This window comes from Phoxinus phoxinus, assembly GCF_949152265.1.
Source record: "Phoxinus phoxinus genome assembly, chromosome: 19".
Lineage (NCBI taxonomy): Eukaryota > Metazoa > Chordata > Actinopteri > Cypriniformes > Leuciscidae > Phoxinus > Phoxinus phoxinus.
In genome coordinates this window covers 18,033,015-18,056,042 of record NC_136894.1, presented here as the reverse complement: position 1 = coordinate 18,056,042, position 23,028 = coordinate 18,033,015, and the positions used below count along the sequence as shown (strand labels likewise).

The 23,028-nt window shown below is 41.6% G+C and overlaps 1 long non-coding RNA gene across 1 annotated transcript; it reads right to left on the bottom strand.

Annotated features, from left to right (window-relative positions):
- Positions 1-909: 909 nt before the first annotated feature.
- On the bottom strand, positions 910-2,825 carry LOC306987279. Its single transcript, XR_013795138.1, has 3 exons — positions 2,770-2,825; positions 1,213-1,261; positions 910-958 (listed from the first exon to the last, which is right to left on the bottom strand). It is a non-coding gene; the product is annotated as an uncharacterized lncRNA (long non-coding RNA).
- Positions 2,826-23,028: the final 20,203 nt, after the last annotated feature.

The following is a 23,028-nucleotide window of genomic DNA, read 5'->3' as shown; positions in this document are numbered from 1 at the left end:
CATCCCCTCCATGGCTGCAGTCAGAGTCTGACCATGGGCCTTGAAAAGCAGAAGAAAAAAATAGTGTGAATGTTTGGGTCAAGAAGTGCATGCTCTGCAAAGCTACTTAAGTCTCAGTGATCATAAGCCTTGTTTTCAAACTAATAAAATAGTCTTGGGCTTTCAGTTGTGAGTGAGTGTGTATGTTTGTAGGGGCAATGTTGCAAGGTTACTGCAAGGGTGAAAACTTCAGTGTCCTCTCAGATCTGGGTTAAGTGTATGTTGCACTGGGTTCTCTCCCCATCCCTATTCTACCCCTCCTTTCTCCTCCCCCAACATTGTTCTACCTCTCCCTCCTCCCATCACCACTATTCCACCCAACCCTCATCCTCCCCATCCCTATTCTGCCCCTCACCCCTCCCTGCATCATCACTATTTTGCTGCCACAGGACTTTATCAAGACCCATGAGTGTATCTAATCCAAGCTCTGTGTTAAAGGTTGTGTGTGTGTTTGTTTGTTTGAGTGTGTGTGTGTGTGTGGGGTGTAGTGAGGTGAGTGGTGTGGTGTGTGTGTGCACGCAAGTGTATATGTGGGTGGGTGCGTTCGTATATGGGCTGTTATGCATGACAGAAAAAGGTCTTACGTCACACATCCTGATGATGTCTGATGGCTCTTCTCTTAGGTAGTGTGGCAGACCCAGCAGAGCAGCAGTCCTTCTCCTATCGTTTGTGTCCTACAAGACAAAAATAAGCAGTGTTGAGATTTTATTGCGAACATCTGGTGCCCAATTTTACAATTCTCAGCTCGTCTACTCACGTCTTTCTTCAGACAGTCCAAAATGGCTTTCAGTGCAGGCTTCTTTGCCGAGTTGGTCGCAGCTTTGTACACTTCCAGCAGTCTTGGTGTCAGGTCATCAAGTCCGTCGAGGAACGACTCAAGAAGGTCTGTGCTTACGACTCTTTCGAACTCTGCCCGAACCTGAGGAGACAAAACAGACAAAAAGGTTAAGAAATTAGAGAAAAGATTAGTACTAAGTTCACAACGAAGTTTAGCAACAGGACTGGTTCCTTGTTTGTGGTCCGTCAAATGTTTTAAAAGTTCCACATGGGATTGAAAGACGGTAAGACAATCCGGGTAAATACAACTAAAACCTGTTCTTCCACGTCCATGCTTGTCTTTGTAATGATTCACTATAGTCTTTTGAATGTATGAAGCAAAATTGCAAAACTTACAAGTCCACTTCATAAAATGAGTAGCTGAGCCTGGTAAATCATAAAACACCTGAAACACACAAAACAGAAGAAAAGTTTTAGCTGCTAAGTGATGTGAATTGCAAAAATGAACAACAGCACATTTCAAGTTAAGTCTAACTAACAAATTGGATGTATAAATTGTTGTATTTCTCTTTAGCACTAGCTAACGCGACCGATGTTCTGTAATAAGAAACAATAATGGGCTAGCAGCAACCGAGCGGCTGCTAATAATCTAGCACTAAGTTAGTTCGTTAGTATCGCCGCCATGATCGACAGGCAGCTAACGTTAATCAGCTCGCACTGGCAAGCGGACCCCAGCAAGAACAACCGCCTCAGTGGTTCTCCAAAATTATTTTGCAGCCCTGGGCATGAACATACACTACCGTTCAAAAGTTTGGGGTCAGTACGATTTTTAATGTTTTTAAAAGAAGTATCTTCTGCTCACCAAGGCTGCATTTATTTGATTAAAAATACAAACAAAAACAGTAATATTGTGAAATAGTATCCCAATTTAAAACAGCTGTTTTCTATTTTAATATATTTTAAACTGTAAATTATTCCTCTGATCAAAGCTGAATTTATCATCATTACTCCAGTCTTCAGTGTCACATGATCCTTCAGAAATCACTATATGATGATTTGATGCTCAAGAAATATTCATTATTATTATCAGTTGAAAACAGTTGTGTACAATTTTTTTTCCAAAATTCTTTGATGAATAGAAAGTTCACAAGAACAGCATTTATTTAATGTAAATATGTTCTAACATTATAAATGTCTTTACTGTAACTTTTTATCAGTTTAACTCATCCTTCATGAATAAAAGTATTGATTTATTTTATTTATTTCCCCAAAATATAAAATAAAAATTCTTAATGACCCCAAATTTTTGAATGGTGTTTAATGTTACAAAAGCTTTAGATTTCAGATAAATGCTGTTATTTTTAACTTTCTATTCATCAAAGAATTTTGAAAAAAAATTGTACACAACTGTTTTCAACATTGATAATGATCATGAATGTTTCTTGAGCATCAAATCATCATATTAGAAGGATTTCTGGTGGATCATGTGACACTGAAGACTGAAAATTCAGCTTTGATCACAGGAATAATTTACAGTTTAAAATATATTAAAATATAAAACAGCTGTTTTAAATTGGAATACTATTTCACAATATTACTGTTCTTGTTTGTATTTTTAATCAAATAAATGCAGCCGTGGTGAGCAGAAGATAAAAATCTGACTGATCCCAAACTTTTGAACGGTAGTGTATTTGGCCTTGACATACGGTCTATCAGAAATGGTTTTCTACAACAGTTTACAGTGAAAACTGGTATTGTCTCAGATAAAGCTTTATCAACCGTCTCTGACTGAACTAAAAGACTGCAAACGTGTTCTAGCTAACATTAACGGCCGCTGAAATGTGCCTCGCTTAAATAACATCACAGTTGTCGCACATATCAAAAGGTAACGTTAATCGCGTTATTGGTTTCATCAACGCACATTCATAATATCTACAAAACACGAACACTTACCAATAGCGAACTTGTTCACGCCAACCCGATCGCCTTGTCTGATGGAAAAATTAGGCACTCGGCCGTTTGAAGTGTGACTGCTTGCAGGCGGGAAAAACGTGCTTGTCTCGTGGCCTCGTCGTCTGTAGTCTCCCGCACATGGGCAAAGAGCTGTCCTCCACTCAATTTAAAATGGCAAGTTCATTCAAGCACCTGTAATTTTTGATTCATTGAAGTAACTTATGAACCTAAATTGAAAGATTGAAAACTCAAACAATTGAGCTGAAATTTCATAACACATTATTTTATGTCTGAGTTAATGACATATATAAGTTATCATAACTTTTTGATCAGATTATTTTTTACAGTGTAGATCTATCTGCGAACCCCAAGATGCGTGCCGCCACTGAGACACCGCAACAGCAGGACCCGCACCTCGGGGAACGCGGACTGAACCGTCCTCCTCAAAGAACGCCCGGCGATAGCGGAGCGTCCTCACGGATAGCATCTCGCAATGTTCACAGTCAGCCCCCTCGAGAACTGACTGGGCATGCTCCACTCCCAAACAAGCAACACAAAGCTGATGCGTGTCCCCACCCATGATGAAACGGGGGCAAGGAACAACACAACGCTTGAAATCTTGCTTGCTCGCCATAATGACTATATATATATATATATATATATATATATATTATATATATATATATATATATATATATATATATATATATTATATATATATTGAGTAGGGATGTAACGATATACAAACCGTTAAAAATTTGTATCCCGCCAAAGCCTTATTGGATCGCTAAGTGATGTAGATGACAGACTGCTGCTGCGCTTGTGACAGGTTGCATGTTACTAAAAGAACAAGCAGAGAGAGAGAGAGAGCCCCTCCTCCGGCCGCGCGCGTCTTCAAACTGTCTTGCTCTCCCTCCCTCACGCATATTAATCAGAATCAATTGAGAATTGACACGATGGTAAAAGGTCGGAAGACCGAAGTTTTCACGTGGAGCATTGGGAGATTTTTTTTTCCTGAATTACCGCTGGGTGTGAATTGTGCTAAAAAAAACATTGCCCTATCTTCTTTGAAAAGCGTTCCGCATATCCAGCTGACACAAACCACATCAATAAACCCAAAAACACTGTTTTCTGTGTTGAGACAAATCCTGTGCAATGTCCTAAACGGCTGGGATAATTACACAAACGCGTACACGTCCGATAATGACACGTCCGATTCGCTAATGACTCCTTTGAACCGATTCCATTTAATGAATGGTTATAACAACTGATCTATCCAACACTGAACTCACCAGACGTCTGAATCGGTGTATAACAAATCGGTAATACAATAAAATTCAATGTATTAAACTCTAGTTAACTACATTAGTTAACATTAACTATTAATAAACTGCACTTCTACAGCATTTATTAATCTTTGTTAATGTCAATTTCACCATTTATTAGTAGCCTTATTGAAATCAAAAGTTGTTAACATTAGTTAGCCTAATGCAATGTGAAGTAACATGAACAAACAATGAATGAACAGCTGTATTTTTTATTAACTAAGGTTAACAAAGATTAATCAATAATACAGTAAAAAGATAGTTAATTTTATTGTTGTTTTTAAGTTAAAAGTGAATAGTGTTCTTTATTCTTGCTGGTGCCCTGCCAGGAACCTTGCCCCCACAGCAAACAACCTAACCGAACCGAACTGAGGCTCCAAAACCGCGATATGAACCGAACCGTGGCATTGGTGTATTGTTACACCCCTAATATTGAGTGTAACTTGACAGACAACAATAAATAGACAAGGACAGTATACAGAGAGCGGTTGCCGAAGGAACAGAAGCTGACACGCTCTGCGTTCAGGGGTGCTTTATAGCTTCCTGGTCTGACGTCACCCGCCTATGACGTCTCACTCTTCCATTGGACTGATTATGCACATGCTTCATGACGGAGTCACACAGGGGTGTTCCCACAGCGTAAACGCAGCAGGAGTTCCCTTGATAAGGAACTTGGTTAAGACCCAATTTGGATTTTGGGTAACACTTTATTTTGATGGTCCCTTTTGAACATTCTGTTAACTATAAGTACCTGCGCAAATACATGTCAACTAACTCTCATTAGAGTATTATTAGACTGTCTGCTTAATATCTGCAAACTCTTTATTGTGATGCTCCTCCAACAGACACTCTACTGACTATAAGTAACTTTGCAACTACATGCCAACTTATTCTAACCTTAACCCTACCAGTCTACTAATGCTCTACTAACACTCCAATGATAGTTAGTAGACATGAAGGGGCAATGTTACTTACAGACAACAGAATGTGTTAAAGGGGCCATCCAAATAAAGTGAAACCGGATTTTGTCCTACCAGGTTGCAACTCGGTTAGATGTGACATAATTGGAAAACAAGGTGGAGGATGTGTAACATGTATTAAGGATACTTTAGCATATAGAAGGGTAACTGTCCCAAATGAGTATGAATGTGTAGTAATAGAACTGTGTAGTCCCAGAGGAAATATCAAAGTAGTCAATTTTTTTAATCCTTGCAAGACATTATCAATGCAAACATTGGGGAAGTGACCATACAGACACTAATGGAGAAGTAGTTGAAGGACTAGTTGAGGAGAGATCACTTTCTTGCCTTAATGATGAAAGAGGTACCGGGGTTAAAGTTACAATAAATTCAGTTTCTTGTATAGATCTTACTTTAGTCTCTGTAAATATGAGTAATTTATGTGAATGGAATGTAAAGAATGATACCAACATTGGGAGTGATCACTTTCCAATATTGTGTTCCATGAACTTTGATGCGTATGTTCAGAAGGGTTATGTAATAGAGAGATGGTGTTTTCCTGAAGCTAACTGGGAAAAATTCAGAGAATTTTGTATTGAGTATACTGAAAGAATATCGATGGAGGGTGATTTAAATAGCCACGCAGTAGTAGTGACTTCCATGATTATTAGTGCTGCAACAACCTGCATCCCTAAGAGTACAGTGAATGAGGAAATTAAAATAGTTGCATGGTGAAACAATGCATGTAAAAAAGCTATAAACGACAGAAATCATGCATTCGGATTTTTAAGAAAGACTTTGAACCAAGATAATCTGATTGACTATCAAAGAAAGAGAGCTATGGCACGGAAAATAGTTAAGTCATCCAAGAAGAATGCATGGAGGCAATGCTGCTCCTCCATTGTTAGAGAAGTTAAATTGGGTGACATTTGGGCAATGATCAAAAAGATGAGTGAGAAAAGAAAATCGGTAACACTTTACAATAAGGTTCATTTATTAAACATTATTTAATGTATTAACTAACATGAACAATACATTTGTTACAGTATTTATGAATCTTTGTTAATGTTAGTTAATATGAATAAAGCTGTTCATTGTTTGTTCATGTTAGTTCACAGTGCATTAACTCATGTTAACAAGATTTTAATAAAGTATTAGTAAATGTCAAAATTAACATTAACAAAGATGAATAAATGCTGTATAAGTGCAGTTCATTATTAGTTAACGTTAACTAATGTAGTTAACTAATGTTAACTAATGAACCTTATTGTAAAGTGTTACCAGAAAATCAGTTAAAATCCCAGTGCTGATAGATTGAGAACACCTGACAAGATGGAGAATAGCCTTACAATAATATCTGTGTAAATGGATAGAAAAGATAATTGTCTGTAGATTGTCATATTATTTAGAGCAAAGAGGATTGCTAAACAAATACCTAAGTGGATTTCGTAAAGGAAGATCTACGGAAGACGCTTTGGTTAAAGTTAGCAATGAGGCAGAAAAGGCGGTTATTATGAAAGAGATCATGGCTATAGCATATTTTGATATTGAGAAAGCTTATGATTCAATGTGGAGAGAAGGACTATTGATAAAAATGCAAGACATAGGTATTGGCGGAAGGCTACACAACTGGGTGTTGGACTTCCTGTCTAACCGAACATTCCGTGTAAAGGTTGGAGATGCTGTGTCTGAGTATTTTGATATTGTAAATGGTATTCCTCAAGGGAGCGCTATAAGCCCTATTCTGTTTAATATCATGATAAACTATATTTTTATAAATGTTGGTAGAGATATTGGGTCATCACTTTATGCAGATGATGGGGCTATATGGAAAAGAGGGGAAACATATTAGACATGTGACTAATAGCATACATATTGCTATATTAAAAGTTGAAAGATGGTCGTATGATTGAGGGTTTTAAGATGTCAGTCGCAAAGTCATTCAGTGAAAATGTGTATGGAGGAATCATGTTAAACAGGTTGAAACAAAATGTAAAAAGGTACTGAATCTCATGAGGTCAGTTTCTGGTTACCAACGGGGAGCAGATAAACAATCACTACTAGATATTTATAGGGCCTTAATACGATTGTGTATTGATTATGGGTGTATGGTATATGGAGCAGATCTTAACTGGGGTTAAGATAGTAACCGAGTAGTTCCCTTTCGAACGGTCACTTCGTATTGTGTAGCTATACGCAGTGGGGACGCCATGCAAAATGCTGCTCCATAAGTAACTGGTTACCACAGTAACTCAGGTCCCCTGAGCACACAGAACAAGCCAGAAAAACCCAGTATATATGTATTTACGAGGCTGCCAGTGTCCGCACCGAGAGCGCGCTCTCTCGTGTGAGCCGCGCTGTCATCGTTAAAGAGTCTAAAATTGTGCCCAGAAAGACCACGCTCTGACTGGTGATCAGTTTGCTCTTGGTAACATTGATTGTGAGACCCAGGCATTCCAAATGGCCGAGAATCAAATCCCTGTGAGCAAGAAGCTCGGTTCTCGACTGTGCTAGCACCAGCCAGTCGTCGAGAATTCAGCATGCGCACTCCCTGATGTCTCAGGGGAGAAAGCGCTGCATCTATACACTTTGTTAATGTACGGGGCGCCATTGACAGACCGAACGGCAGAACGGTGTATTGATAAGCCTGACTCTCGAAGGCGAATCTCAAGAATGGCCTGTGACGAGGGTTTATCTGAATATGAAAGTATGCATCTTTTAGATCCATTGTGACAAACCAATCCCCGGGGCGAACTTGCGCAAAGATATGTTTGATAGTTAACATTTTGAAGGGCCGTCTCATGAGAGCCTTCTTCAAATGTCTCAAGTCTAGAATGGGTCTGAGACCGCCGTCTTTTTTCGGGATTAGAAAATAGCGGCTGTAGAAACCGGAGTTTTTTAGCACAGGGGGAATTATCTCTATCGCCCCTTTTGCTAATAAATTCTGCACTTCGGCGAGAAGCACGTGACCCGTACTGCTTCTCACTGAAGTCTCGATAACCGCCTGAAACTTTGGGGGTCTGCGAGCAAATTGGAGCGAGTAACCTCGCTTTATAGTGTTTATGACCCAACTCGACACATCGGGGGTTTGGCTTGCCAGACCAGCACCCGTGTGGCTAGGGTTCGACACACTGATTGGGATGGGTCGCCTAAAATATATACGCACCTAACACCCTTATATAGTGATTTGTGCACATACTGAGTGTTGGACTGACTGTACAGGCTTTCGCCTGAGGGGAAGTCAGTGTTACAACAGGGAAGGGGCCACCTGGTGAGGGGGACCGTAAACCAGTGAGTTGTGATTGTGAAACATACTCTTTTGTGCTTTATTTGGGTCGCTGTGAAAACGGCGTTTGTTTGTAGAGACGCGTTCACTGCTGCGGGCCTGTTTACAATAATAAAATCCCCAGCCGCCTGAACTGAACAGGGAGCTGTAGGAAGTTTTGAAGGTCTTTTCGAGGGTGGTCCGGCTAGCGCGAGACACAAGCCCTCTCTTTTTACCTTTAGTGCTAGGACGACTCCGGCGGCACCACATCAAGCATGATGGGGCTATATGGAAAAGAGGGGAAACATATTAGACATGTGACTAATAGCATACAGATTGCTATATTAAAAGTTGAAAGATGGTCGTATGATTGGGGATTTAAGATGTCAGTCGCATATATGTTAAGTCATAAGTCATGCTATACGTTCTTTACCAGAAAGAGAAGGTGTAACGCATGAGTTTCCTACCTCACCTACTTCACACCCACGTAGGGAGCCGTCTCCTGAGTATTAACAACTACATTTCCCATCATGCAGCCCATCTGGATTAAACACACACCTGTTCATCACATCCCATTTGCTCTTGTATATAACCAGCTCTCAACCCTCATTCACTGCGGAGTATTGTATTGCCCTGGCTTTCTTTCTGAGCGATTTTCTACGTGTTTTCTCTTGCTGGTTTAGATCTCGGACAGTGTGCGGATATCTACGATCAATCTCTGGCTACTTTGACCTTGGACTGTCCCCTGGCTTTCGATTATACTCTGGCTCCCTCGATCCTGGACTGTTTACTGTGTTCTGACGAATCTCTGCCTGGCCTGGACTTATACGCCTGTGTATCTGAGTACTCTTTGCCTAGCCCCTTCTACTATTATCTGCTTCAACCAAATAAAAGCTGCAAATGGATCTTACCGACTCTGAGCAATCCTTACAGAAGGATTAATAACGTACAGCTTCAATTGTATGGGCAAAATATGGAAAGAGTGAAAGAGTTCAAGTATGAAAGAGTTCAAGTAGGATTGTGGTTTGATGAGAAATGTGTATGGAGGAATCATGTTAAACAGGTTGAAACAAAATGTAAAAAGGTACTGAATCTCATGAGGTCAGTTTCTGGTTACCAATGGGGAGCAGATAAACAATAACTACTAGATATTTATAGGGCCTTAATACGATTTTGTATTTATTATGGGTGTATGGTATATGGAGCAGCAGCCAAGAGTATTTTAGGAAAACTACTCGGTTACTATCATAACCTCAGTTCCCTGAGATAGAGTATTGCGTAGCTATACGCAGTGGGGAAACTCCCTTTCCTCGATTCACTGGAGCTTATATGTAAAACGCATTTGCAGCTGCACAGCTAGCACATTGAGCATCTGACCCGCTCATAGGCTGTGCTGCAGCAACTGCACATCCAATGGCGTGGGCGTGGCTTTAGCCTATAATAGTCCCGCGAATTCGAAATTATAGCAGGTTTTAACGACTGAAGCGACAACACTCCAGGTTACTATGGTGCGGCCGGCTACGCAATAGTCATTCTTTATCTCAGGGAACTAAGGTTAAGATAGTAACCGAGTAGTTCCCTTTCGAACGGTCACTTCGTATTGCGTAGCTATACACAGTGGGGACGCCATGCAAAACGCCGCACCATAAGTAACTGGTTACCACAGTAACTGAGGTCCCCTGAGACCACAGAACAAGCCACATATATATATATATATATATATATATATATATATATATATATATATATATATATATATATATATATATATATATATATATAGAACAGACCGGACAACGTCGGGTCTAGAATAATATATATGTGTCAGTAATACCTCCGACATAATATACCCAATAAATCCTGACCCGGGATATAGTATGGGAAGTTTTATCCAGCCAAAGCGGGTTTTATATATATATATATATATATATATATATATATATATATATATATATATAGTGGATATATATATATATATATATATATGAATGTGATTGTGCACAGTAGTATTTAGACCAGACCAGACACCGTCGGGCCTTAATCATACCAAAAACACCTTCGCCTGAAGGGAATGCACCTCCAAATTATAAAACTTCATAAATGTGGAAGGCAAGGACCAGCCGGCCGCATCACAAATATCTTGAATGGGAAACCCAGATCACCAAGCCCATGACGAAGCCATGCCTCTGGTCGAAGGGGCCTTGATACCTCAAGGGTTAATCCTCCTAGTACCTTTCAGAAACTGTACCACCAGTTAATTTCTTCCTAATGATTGGCCAGCTACCAGAGCATGATGTTCTGCAATAGCTGCCACATACACTTTGAGCGTGGACGAGGAATGGCCCGCATCCAGCAGCTCCTGTAGGAAGGAGAGCACCACAGGTACCTCACATGACTCTGGGTCAAAACGATTTTTCAAGCACCAGCTGGAAAACCCCGACTGTTTCAAAGCATACAGGCGCCGAGTAGACTGGGCCCTGGCTTCAGAGATAGTGCTTAAGACCTTCTCATGAAGGTCCCTGGGTTCCCATTTAGGGGCCATACTTGGAGGGCCCATAAATCGGATCGGGGATGCCATATTGTCCCGTTTGCCTGATGAGGTTTTTCCGCATTGGAACAGGCCACGGGACTGTGTCTGATAGCTGAACCAGCTCCGGGAACCACGGCCTGGATTTCCAGAGAGGGGCTACCAGAAGAACTGGGCATCCGCTCTCTCTGACCCGTTTGATGACTTGTGGAATCATCGGAACTGGGGGAAAAGCATAGAGAGGGCGGTTGGGTCAGGGATGGGCCAGCGCGTCCCTGTTCTTCGAGAAGAACACTGTGCAGTGAGTGTTGGTTCTCTAGGCAAAAAGGTCGATTTCGGCCTCTCCGAACACACTCCATATCAGACTGACCGTTTGTGAGTACAGGGACCACTCGCCTAGGGGAGTGTTGCCCCATGAGAGCATATCCGCACCCAGATTCTGAATGCCCGAGATATGCGTTGCTTTGATCAGATTGGTCTGTGCCCATATGAGGAGGTCTCTCGCCATTGCATGCAGGCTGCCTGACCTGATTCCACCCTGGCGATTTATGTAGGCCACCACCGACATGTTGTCCGTGCGAACTAAGACGTGGTGACCCTCTAGGTTTGCCAGAAATGCTTCCAGGGCCAAACCAACTGCTTTCATCTCTAGACAGTTTATATGTAAGCTCTGCTCCATGCTCGACCAGAGGCCGGAGGCAGGCTTGCCCTCTTGCAGCGCTCCCCAACCTAGGTTGGAAGCATCTGTGAACACCACTTTCCTCCTGGAAACCACTCCCATGGTCACACCCTCGCTGTACCAGTTCTGAACCCGCCAGGGAATCAGTGTTCTCAAACAACCGTGATTCACCGTGATGCGCAGGCGGTCTCCCACCAACAGGACCGGTGAGAGTGATTGTGCAGTTGCTGCAGCACAGCCTATGAACGGGTCAGATACTCAATGTGCTAGCTGTGCAGCTGCAAATGCGTTTTACATATAAGCTTCAGTAAATTGAGGAAAGGGAGTTTCCCCACTGCTTATAGCTACTCAATACGAATCGACCGTTCGAAAGGGAACTAGACAGAATACAGTTCAGAGCTCTAAGACTCAGTATAGGTGCAGTGAAAACAACCCCTACTAATGCACTACTGGTAGAAGTTGATGAATTGCCATTATATTTAAGACGTTCTAAGTTGTCTTTAGCATATTGGATCAAGCTAAAAGGATCTGTAGAGGAACAACCTGCAACAAATGTTCTGCGTGACTGTTGGGAATATACACAACAACTGAAAGGTAAAGGATTTGGTTGGAATATTAATGCAGTAGCAGAAGAATATGGATTAAATAGCATAGAATATGGACCAACTACTGTATGGGGTAATGTTCCTCCATGGATATTTCCTGTGCCCAATGTGGACCTGAAGCTTCTAGAGAAGAAGAAAGAATGGAGTGAAAGTAATGATAATAATATGGGATATTTGGTTTGAGATTATGTGAAGAGGAATTATTATAATTATATGCTAATATTTACTGACGGATCAAAAGATCCAGGGACTGAACATGTTCAGAAGCATACATACCTTTGATGTAGGTATTTGTAAAATAATCAATGATAAATGATCTGTATATACAGCAGAAATGGTTGCTATTATTTTAGGGTTACAGTGGATAGAAGAGGTGAGGCCTGAGAGAGTTGTCATTTGTTCAGACTCCACTGACCCCCTGTATAGTTTGAATTCCAAAAAGACAGAAAGATATGATTTATTGATTGAATATACAATAATGCTGAGAATACAAAGAGCTGGAGTTGAAGTACAATTTGTTTGTGTCCCTGCTCATGTTGGTGTTGAGGGGAATGAGAAAGCAGATGAGATTGCAAAAACAGCGTTGAAATTAAAAGATGATGAAATAATGAAAGTTCCATTTGGAAAAGGAGAGGCCAAATCATTAATTAGAAAAGTAGGGAGTGACGTATGGCAGAAGAAGTGGGACAGACACTAAATGGAGACACTATTACAGCATACAATTACAGAAATCAATTAAGGTGAAGGGTTTCAAAGGGAAATGTAGAAGAGATTAAGTGTTTTTTTCAAGATTAAGGTTTGGACATACTGGGTTAAAATCAACGCTGTATTTAATGGCAAAATCTGTGCCTGATAAATGTGAGGTTTGTGATGTTCCTGAAAATGTTGAGCATGTCATCATGAAGTGTAGTAAATATGATTCTGAACAAGTTGGTTGCAACCCGCCATAAATCTTAGAGAAGAAGAAGGTCTTAGAGACCATTTCATTTACAATAATCATGGCAGCCGAGCCACACCTATGTGTGGATCTCAGTGTTTGAGATCTCAAGATTTTAGTTTTTTTGTGTGATGTTTTATGTCTTTTAAACTTCAATGAGTATACTCTTGAGAAACAGGACATTCTCTTCCATACTGGGATTATTCTAATAGCGGATAAGGCTGAATTTCGAACTTAAAACCTGGACATTGACCACCTGATAGCCCTGCTTGCTAGCCACCACCTGGATGCCCTGCTAGCAGCCTGCTACAGGTAGCCTTGCTTGTTAGCCTGCTGCAGATTGCCCCACAGCTAGTCACCACCTGCATGATCTATTGCTAGCCTGCTGTTGGAATTACTGCTGCTAGCCTGTTGTCAGTATCCTGCTTGCTAGCTGCCTCTTGGATGCCCTGTTGCTACCCTGCTTCTGGTAGCTCTGCTGCTAGCCTGCTGTTGGTAGCCTTGCTTCAAAGCCTGCTGTTGGTAGCCTTGCTTCATAGCCTGCTGCTGGTAGCTTTGCCTGCTAGCCATCACCTGGATGCTCTGTTGCTAGCCTGTTGCTGGTAGCTACCACCTGGATGCCCTGCTGCTAGCTGCCCTTGCTAGCTACCACCTGGATCCTGCTGCTAGCTCAACTTGCTAGCCACTTTCCGGATACCTTGTTGCTGGCCCCATTTGCCAGCCACTACCTGGTGTCTGGATAATTGACAGTACATTGCATTGAAGTAAGTGCAAGCCTCTCTAGAACAAGGTCTTGTTGCTGACTTTTTGACTTTTTCTGTTTTCTGCTGAACCATGGATACATTCCGACTATTTTTCATTTTTTCTGCACTTTTCTCATATTTCTCAGTACCTTGTGTTACTCTATGTCCAATCAAACAACATGACTATGCTCAGTTAGGCAGTAAAACAGACAAAGTATATTCATTTGATAGAGACTCTGCCTCTTTAATGATACTACGGACTTTTGGGTTAATGCCGGACAGATTTTCTGTCACTCTGGCTCTATTGTCATGTTTTATTATGAGAACGCTCATTAAAATTATTGCATTACCTAACAAACTGCATACAACTGTATTGTTAAAACAACATTACTGTAGTGCCTCAGATGTGCTCTGTCGTGCCTTGATTATATTACTGCTTATAATCTCTGGTAATGTTCATGTCCACCCTGGCCCTTCTTCTGATGTCCTTTCTGCTGTTGTTTTTCCTACGGATTGTGTGGCCTCAAATAACATTTGTTTTGATGATTTTTGTAACCGCAATAACCTTGGGTTTTTGCATGTAAATGCAAGAAGCATATTACCTAAACTGGACCAGCTTAGAGTTTGGGTTGAGAGTTCTAATCCTGACGTTTTGGTGATCACTGAGACATGGTTGCGTAACTCTATTCCCTACCCTGATCTGTATTTATCTGGTTACAACTTGTTTCGCCAGGATAGGTCATCTAAGGGTGGGGGGTGGGGGGGGGGGGGGGATGTGGGGGGGGGGGATGTGGGGGGGTGGCAATTTTCACCAAAGAACATCTTCAATGTAGTATAGCCCTGGCAAAGTCTATACCCAAACAGTATGATCTTCTTGTTCTTAACATGAAACTATCAAACAGCTTTCCTAGAGGCCTTAAGCAATGCTCTTGCCCCTTTCACCAGGTCTGAGTTGATCATACTTGGTGACCTAAACTGGGACATGCTTAAGCCCCCTGAGAAAGTTGTACAACAATTTGACTGCCTAAACCTTCATCAAATCGTAAATCTACCTACCAGATACAACCCAAAAAGTTGTGACAAGGCCACATTGATAGATGTTGTGTTTACAAACGCACCACTCATGTACCTATTGGGTGTTTTTTGCAATGACCTCAGCGACCACTGTTTCAATGCCTGTGTTAGAAAACACCTTTCTGTTAAACAGCCTGTCGTAATCACTACTAAACGTAGTTTGAAACATTTTGATGCTCAAGCTTTCTTACGTGATTTGGCCCATGTAAACTGGTATAGAGTCAACCTGATTCCCTCTGTTAATGATGCATGGTTGTTGTTTAAAGATCTTTTTACTGCTGTGATCAACAAACATGCCCCAAACAAAAAGATACGCATAAAAAACCGTAACCGCCCATGGATTAATCGTGATCTAGCCATTCTGCTTCAGCAAAAAAATACAGCCTGGCGCAAAGCACGCAAGTCACATTCTGCTAAAGACAATCTTTTATTTCGTCAAATCAGGAACAAGGCCACACAAGCGGTGAGGGAGGCTTAAGCTGGCTTCTTTAAAGAGCAGTTCACACTCTGTGGTGTAAACCCAAAAGCATTTTGGAATACAGTAAAAAAAACTTGAAAACAAACCCCGGACCATACCATTGTCCATAAAAATAGATGACATAATTGTTACTAATAAAAATTCAATGGCTGAAGCTTTCAATCACCACTTCATAAATTCTGGCCTTGTTTCCAAGGCGTTAAACCATATTGCTTTAGCCTCTGCAGCCTCTAATACCTGCAGCCTTGCAGCACCTCCTCACAGTTTTTCCATCCGGCCTGTTTTAGTGGGGGAAGTCCTGAAGGAATTGACTGCTCTGGACCCCAATAAAGCAGCTGGGTCAGATGATCTTGCCGCTTTCTTCATTAAAATTGCTGCCCCTGTCATTGCGGCTCCTCTAACAGCCATCATTAATCTCTCCCTTCATACAGCCGAGATTCCACCTGCTTGGAAAGAAGCTGTTGTGCTTCCTCTGTATAAGGGCGGTGATCAGGCTGACCTAAACAATTACAGGCCAATCTCCATCTTGCCGTGTGTGTCTAAAATTTTGGAAAAACTTGTCAATAAACAACTAATCAGTCATCTCAATGTTAACGGTATCATCTCTGGGGCACAGTCTGGTTTCCGATTAGGGTATGGTTGTGTTACAGCTACCACTAAAGTGCTTAATGACATTACATCCGCGTTAGATACCAAACAACACTGCGCTGCTATATTCATTGACCTTGCAAAGGCTTTTGATTCCGTGGATCACAACACACTTATCCACAGACTTAGCAGCATTGGTGTCACTGATCACTCACTGGTTTGGTTTTCAAATTATCTCTCTCACCGGGTTCAACGTGTCAAATTTGAAAATCTCTTCTCCCACTCCCTTCCGGTTACCAGGGGTGTCCCCCAAGGCTCCATCCTTGGGCCTACACTTTTCTCAATTTACATTAATAACATTCCCCAGACAGTTGGTAATTCCTTCATTCACTTATATGCTGATGATACAATCCTTTATGCCACAGGTTCCTCTCCAGATGCTGTTCAGGCTATCCTGCAAGATAGCTTTTCCCAACTACAGCAGTCCTTTACACAACTCAAACTCACTCTTAATACCTCGAAAACAAAAATCATGTGGTTTTACCGTAAGGGTGCTACGCCACCTTCTGCCCTTAACATCACCACCTGCAATGGGACTACTTTAGAACAAGTCACTGCATATAAGTACTTGGGCATCTGGTTGGAAACTTCACTTTCTTTCTCCATCCACATATCAAAGCTGCAATCTAAGGTCAAAGCCAAGCTTGGTTTCCTTTATAGAAACCGCTCTTCTTTCACTACTTCGGCCAAACTTACTCTAATTCAAATGACCATTCTACCCATGCTAGACTACGGAGACACTATATATAGGGTTGCTTGCAAGTCCACTCTATCAAAACTTGACACTCTTTACCATTCTGATATTAGGTTTGCTACAAATGCTCCTTTCAATACACACCACTGCGCACTATATTCTTCTGTTAACTGGCCCTCCCTTCACAATCGCCGAAAAATTCATTGGTTCACCTTCATTTACAAGACCCTTCTCGGCCGTTCACCTCCTTACTTAGGTCACCTGCTGCAGCCAAAGACTGTCACTTATAATACTCGATCCTCAATTCATTTTCAATTAAGCGTTCCCAAAACCAACTCTGCCTTTGGTCTAGCATCTTTTCAATCTGCTGCCGCTAGCGATTGGAACACGCTGCAAAATATTATCAAACTGGAGACATTCATTTCAATTGCATCATTCAAAACTATTATATCATCCTTGTTCACGGATATATGCAGCTGCTTCTCTACATAGTTATTATTTTTTTTTTTTTTTTATCATCCATTATCACTTCTATGTACCTATACACTTAGCTGGTTATAAGTGTCTGTTGTCTACTGTGTTGTGTTTTAAACTGTATCTTGTATGTATTTAATGTATTTATTTTAGCCCTCCTTCCCTTTCCCTAAGTGGTTATTCCACTTGTCAGGCCGCCATTGTAAATAAGAACTTGTTCTTAATGACTTGCCTGTAAAAATAAAGGTTTAAAAAAAAAAGAAAAAAAAGAAAAAAAGAAGAAGAACATGACAATGACATGAAACGTGACCAAGACAAGACCAAATCGTGACAATGGCCAATTAATGTATTTTGATACTTCCGACTGATCATGCCCAAACGCGCCGAGTCAGAGACAGTTGCATTCAGTCGGTGTTCACAGTCGGTGTTTAAAATCTGCTCCAGTTGTTGAGAAATCTATAAGTGTGTTCAGTTCAGTCTTGTCAGAATGTTTCAGCTAGTCATTAAGTGTATCCCCGGCTTAATTGATTATCAAAATAAGCGTTAGTTGCAGCCCTAGTATTGGCACTGTTTCCCAGATTTTAGAACGATATTAAAGTCTTTGAAACTTGTAAGCCGCGCTATAATGGTCCAATGAGGGTTTCCAATAGCACGGGAAGGTTTCTTGCGCGTTCCGTCTTTCCAGCATCTCAAAGTAATTTGGGTTAAATGCAATACATTTCTCATATGTATTTACTCGTTATTTCATCTAACTCCATAAATGAAAGTTTTTAATAATATCTATGCATCACTAAAAGTGAGCGAATGTTTGATTATTACTTTTAGACTTATTAAATGAACAAGGTCAAAATCAGTTTGAATAATCAAAGGTAACAATTTATTAAATCAGGTATCAGGTCAATTGTATAATCAATTCAAAGATAATCAATATAAAGCATGAATAAAAAGAACCCAACCTGAATAAATTACATGAGGCTGGAAGTCTCGGTCACTTCCAGCCATCACGGGCCAGTCTAGATACAGAAAGCGCCCCGATTCTCCTGCCGCATTCCATTAGATAGCCAAAACCTCTTTCATATGTTAACAATGGGAATTCACATTCAGAGTTGACACCTTTTAGGGGTAGGAGACCATTTGCCTAGAGACAACCTTCCTTTGTGTGCCAGTTTCTCTAAACTTCTCAAAACCTGATTTCTTTTTGTTTAAATTAGTTGGAAATTAGACATTTGTACCACTCACTCTGAGACATTAAAAATGATACTAAACATAATAATCATTCACATTAAACCACATATATATTCTTGTGTGAGTCTTTAGGTGTGAGAGGGAGTGAGACTGTATGGGGAAGGTCAGATGTAATTTCCAGCAAGGTCCTTTGTTTTAGACCAGTCTATCTCTCCAACCAGTTTCTCCAGCCTTACAGATCCCTCCTTGACCCCGTGGGTCACATTCGGGGAACACTTACGGGGGTCACAGTAAGACGTTTGTTGTAATCCTTGAGATGTAACTCAAAAAGTGTCTTTGCAATGTTAGCATCTGTAGAAGCTTAGCGGGTTGTGTTCACCTGCAGAACACCTGGTCTCACCAGGTGTATGTAGCTTGAGTCCAGCAGGTGGATGAATACGTTCAGGTTTTCTTCTTGTGATCCTGTGATGTAAGTGTAACCGGTCTGCAACTGACCGCTGTTACGTTACTGTCTCTGCGTTGTGTAATAGAAGGACCAGGACACTGTTACTGCGGTTCACCAGACCAGGGATGTTTATTAACAGTCGCTCACACCCAACATGGACTTATCACCATCTGTGGATCAACATCAATAAAGATGACAAACTGCTTGTGAAGATCTCATCATTACATCACCTCTCTCCACCGCATGCAATGCAAACTCATTAACAATCAAAAATAATACACATAACATTGAAAGATGTGAAATACCTGTGGATCAACATCAATAAAGATGACAAACTGCTTGTGAAGATCTCATCATTACATCACCTATATGATACAACACTAGTTAGTTGATTAATGACTCAAAGCCCTGTTAATGCATAGCATACGGCCCACACAATATATCTTCACATTATTGATCCACTCACACATATAACATGCAATAAAACACAATACACAGTCTCTGTACTGTTCACAAAGGGATATCAACTCAATTAACATACTTTACAAACTTAATTCGCTCATAGATTGAAGAGCTCTGAAAAACGCTTACCTCTCTCCACCGCATGCAATGCAAACTGAAGAGAGGCGCGCGCACACTTCAAAATGCACCACAACAGCGGCAGAAGAAAATATCAAAATAAAAGTCTCTGGAGAATAAATAGCAAAAATCAACATATATTGCTCAGAGAAAAACGGAAATAAATCAGTAATAAAATAATAAGGATTTTAGTGAAAAAGCAACAATACATTAAACTTGTATTGTACTTATAACTCGTTACATTCACCCCTTCCGGATTTCACTTAAATCCATACTGAATGATCCAAATAAAACAACAACTGGTACAGGTCTGCAATGAAACAGTCATTAGTTCAACTTGTAAGTTACCCACTAATAGGTCAAGAAAAATCTCAGGGTGATCAAATCTAAGATTATCTTGGAACACTACGGTGCCTTGTACACCATAATATAACCTGACCCTTGTGTTTCACATTTGAAATCAAAATGTCTTCACATCATACAAAATCAAACCACATTAGAATACTCTTCAAAACAAAGAAAGGAATGACCCAGTTCTCTTTTTCAGATTACTTCCTACCCCTTGAAGATAAAAGGGTTTCTGAACCATTGACTCAATTAATCTGTTCACTTTCTTAACGACTCTACCTGCCCGTGTCCTAACACCCTGAACGTCAGTGACTGGAACTTGGGTATCAGTGTCAGTTTGAGAGTCACAGTCAATGTTGACATCAAGAGATGATGGGCTGGATTGAACTCTACTCTGAGGGAGATCTCTGCTACTACTCTCTTCAATTTGTGACTGGTCACTGGACTCTTTTCCTTTCAAACTGAAATGGTCTGTTCCCACAACTCCCTCATCATCAGAATCGGGAACTACAGGACTTTCAGAGTCTACGTTCACCCATCTTCTGGTTCTCTCCTCCAGATCTGTTGGTTCGAAGTCATCCGCACAGGACTCACTTCTGTCGCTACGTGACTCACACTCTGAATCTTCCGCAGAGAGCAGAATGCTTTCCTCCTCATCAGGCGATTCAACAGGTAGGAAACTAATGTCTAGAAGCAGGTTCCGGTGCACAATCTTCACATTTCCATTCCCATCTTCTAGCTTGTAAATGTGCTTCTGCAGGTTCCTGTCTATTACAGTGTACACGACAGGGTCCCATTTATCCGCTAGTTTCCTCTTGCCTCTTTCTCCTTTATTCGCCACCAACACACGGTCCCCAACATTGAGACATGTCCCTCTGATTTTTTTGTTGTAACCTTTTGCCTGTTTCCTCTGCTCTTTTTCAGAATGTCGCTGCGCAATCTCAGCCGCCTCATGGAGGTATGACATCAACGATTTCAGGTAAGTACCATGATCAACAACCACAGGGTCATGTAACACCTGTCTGAACATGACATCCACAGGCAGCCTTGGGACACGACCAAACATAAGCTGAAATGGAGCATACCCAGTTGTCTCATGGACTGTAGCGTTGTAGGCAAAAGTCAGCGTTTGTATTTGCTCTGGCCATTTGTGCTTTTCTTTCAGAGGCAGGGTTCGAAGCATACTCCCTAAGGTCCGATTAAACCTCTCTACTCCTCCGTTTCCCATGGGGTGGTACGAAGTGGTGTGAGATTTGGCAACTCCTGATAGTTTCAACAACTCTCTTATAAGGGCACTCTCGAAGTTGGCTCCTTGGTCTGTGTGGATACGGCTCGGGAATCCGTACACACAGAATACACGATCCCACAGCTTCCTTGCGACTTGTTTTGCAGACTGATTTGCACAAGGGAAGGCATGAGCCAACTTCGTGAAATGGTCCGTCACAACAAGCACATCCACAGAGCGTTTTTTCCCATCCTCCGCAGACCAGAAGTCCAGGCATACCAGCTCCATGGGCATAGAGGTCTTAATACTTTCAAGAGGGGCCCGCGCAGATGGTTCGGGAGCCTTGGCTAGGATGCATCTTTGACAGCACTTGATGTATTCACACACATCGTTTCCCATTCCTGGCCAGAAGAAACGTTGGCGGGCTAGATGAATGGTTCTGGCTTGGCCCTGATGACCCGCAAGATCATGTACACCCTTTAAAGCCTGCCCCTTGAGGCTAGAAGGTAAGACCAGCTGATACCGCTTCTGTTTACTGTGTGGATCTTGTGTGACTCTGTACATTATTCCATCCTTGAGTTTTAATTTGTCCCAATGCCTGAGAAGAGATAGGGTTCTGTAACTCATGTTGGCCTTCTCTCGCCTCGATGGTTGACGCTTCGAGTTTACGAAGAATGCCACTCTTGAAATTACTGAATCAGCCTCTTGCATTTCACGAATTTCATCCGCAGCGATCGTTGAAAGGGTGTCAATGCCAGCAGGTATTAAATCTGGGTAAGACTGAATTAGCTGCACAGCTCTTGCTTGAGATGTTTCTTCCCACTGATCATGTAAACTTAAACAGGCTTTGATAGTGGCACTGTCAGAGGGTAAGGCAAGACAGGACTGGAAGCAGATCTGCAGATTCTGAGCTCCTTGACGAAAGGCATCTCTAACTCCATCTCCATCAACTGCTTCAGCCTCCACAAGCAAATCATGATATGGCTCCTTCATTAGCCTGCTGCTCACGGTCTTGACAAAAGGGTCTCTACTTAGAGCATCCGCCACCACGTTTTTCTTCCCGGCTATATGCTTCAGTTCAAAGGTGTAAGCTGCCAGTTTGGACACCCAACGTTGCTCACATGCTGCAAGTTTTGCCTTGGACATGATGTACGTGAGCGGATTGTTGTCTGTCCATACGGTGAATGTCTGACCTTTCAACCAATGGCTAAACTTCTCGCACACGCTCCATTTGAGTGCCAGAAACTCGAGCTTATGAACTGGATAGTTCCTCTGTGATTTGCTCAGAGTCTTGCTTGCAAATGCGATTGGACGAGCTCGCTCTTCACCCGCAGGCACTTGGGATAATACAGCCCCCAGTCCGTCCAGTGAGGCATCAATCGCCAAGATCAGAGGCAGAGTAAAGTCAGGGTGGGCTAGAACAGCACTTTGAAGCAGACTCTCTTTAAGACAACATAATGCGCTATCACATTCTGAAGTCCAATCCGTGGGCTTGAGCTTCCTGTAAGTTCCCCTTTGAATGTCTCCCTTGGTGCCTCTTTTCCTCCTCTGCCCACCCGTAAGGGCAAAAAGCGGTTTTGCCAAAGTAGAACATCCAGGAATGAAGTGTTGGTAATATAAGATCATACCAAGAACTGATTTGATCCTCTGCACTGATGGAGTACATTTATCATCTTCCATAAGATCTGCCTTACTCAGCTTCGAGATGACCTCGACTTTGGCAGGATCTACTGAAACTCCATCCCTGTCGATGATGTGACCCAGGAATTTTACAGAGGATTTCAGTAGATGGCACTTCTTAGGGCTCAGCTTAAGATTGTACTGCCTCAGACGACTGAACACGACCTCCAGTCTTTCCAGCGCTTCCTGCTCATTCGGAGCAAACACCAACAGGTCATCAAGATAACACAACAAGCTGCTGAAGTTTAAGTCTCCGAAGATGCTTACCATCATCCGCATAAAAGAGGCTGGACTGTTGCATAGTCCTTGCGGCATCCTATTATACTCGTGCAGCCCTACAGGAGTCGTGAATGCAGTGTATTTCTTGTCCTCTTCAGCCATGGGGATGT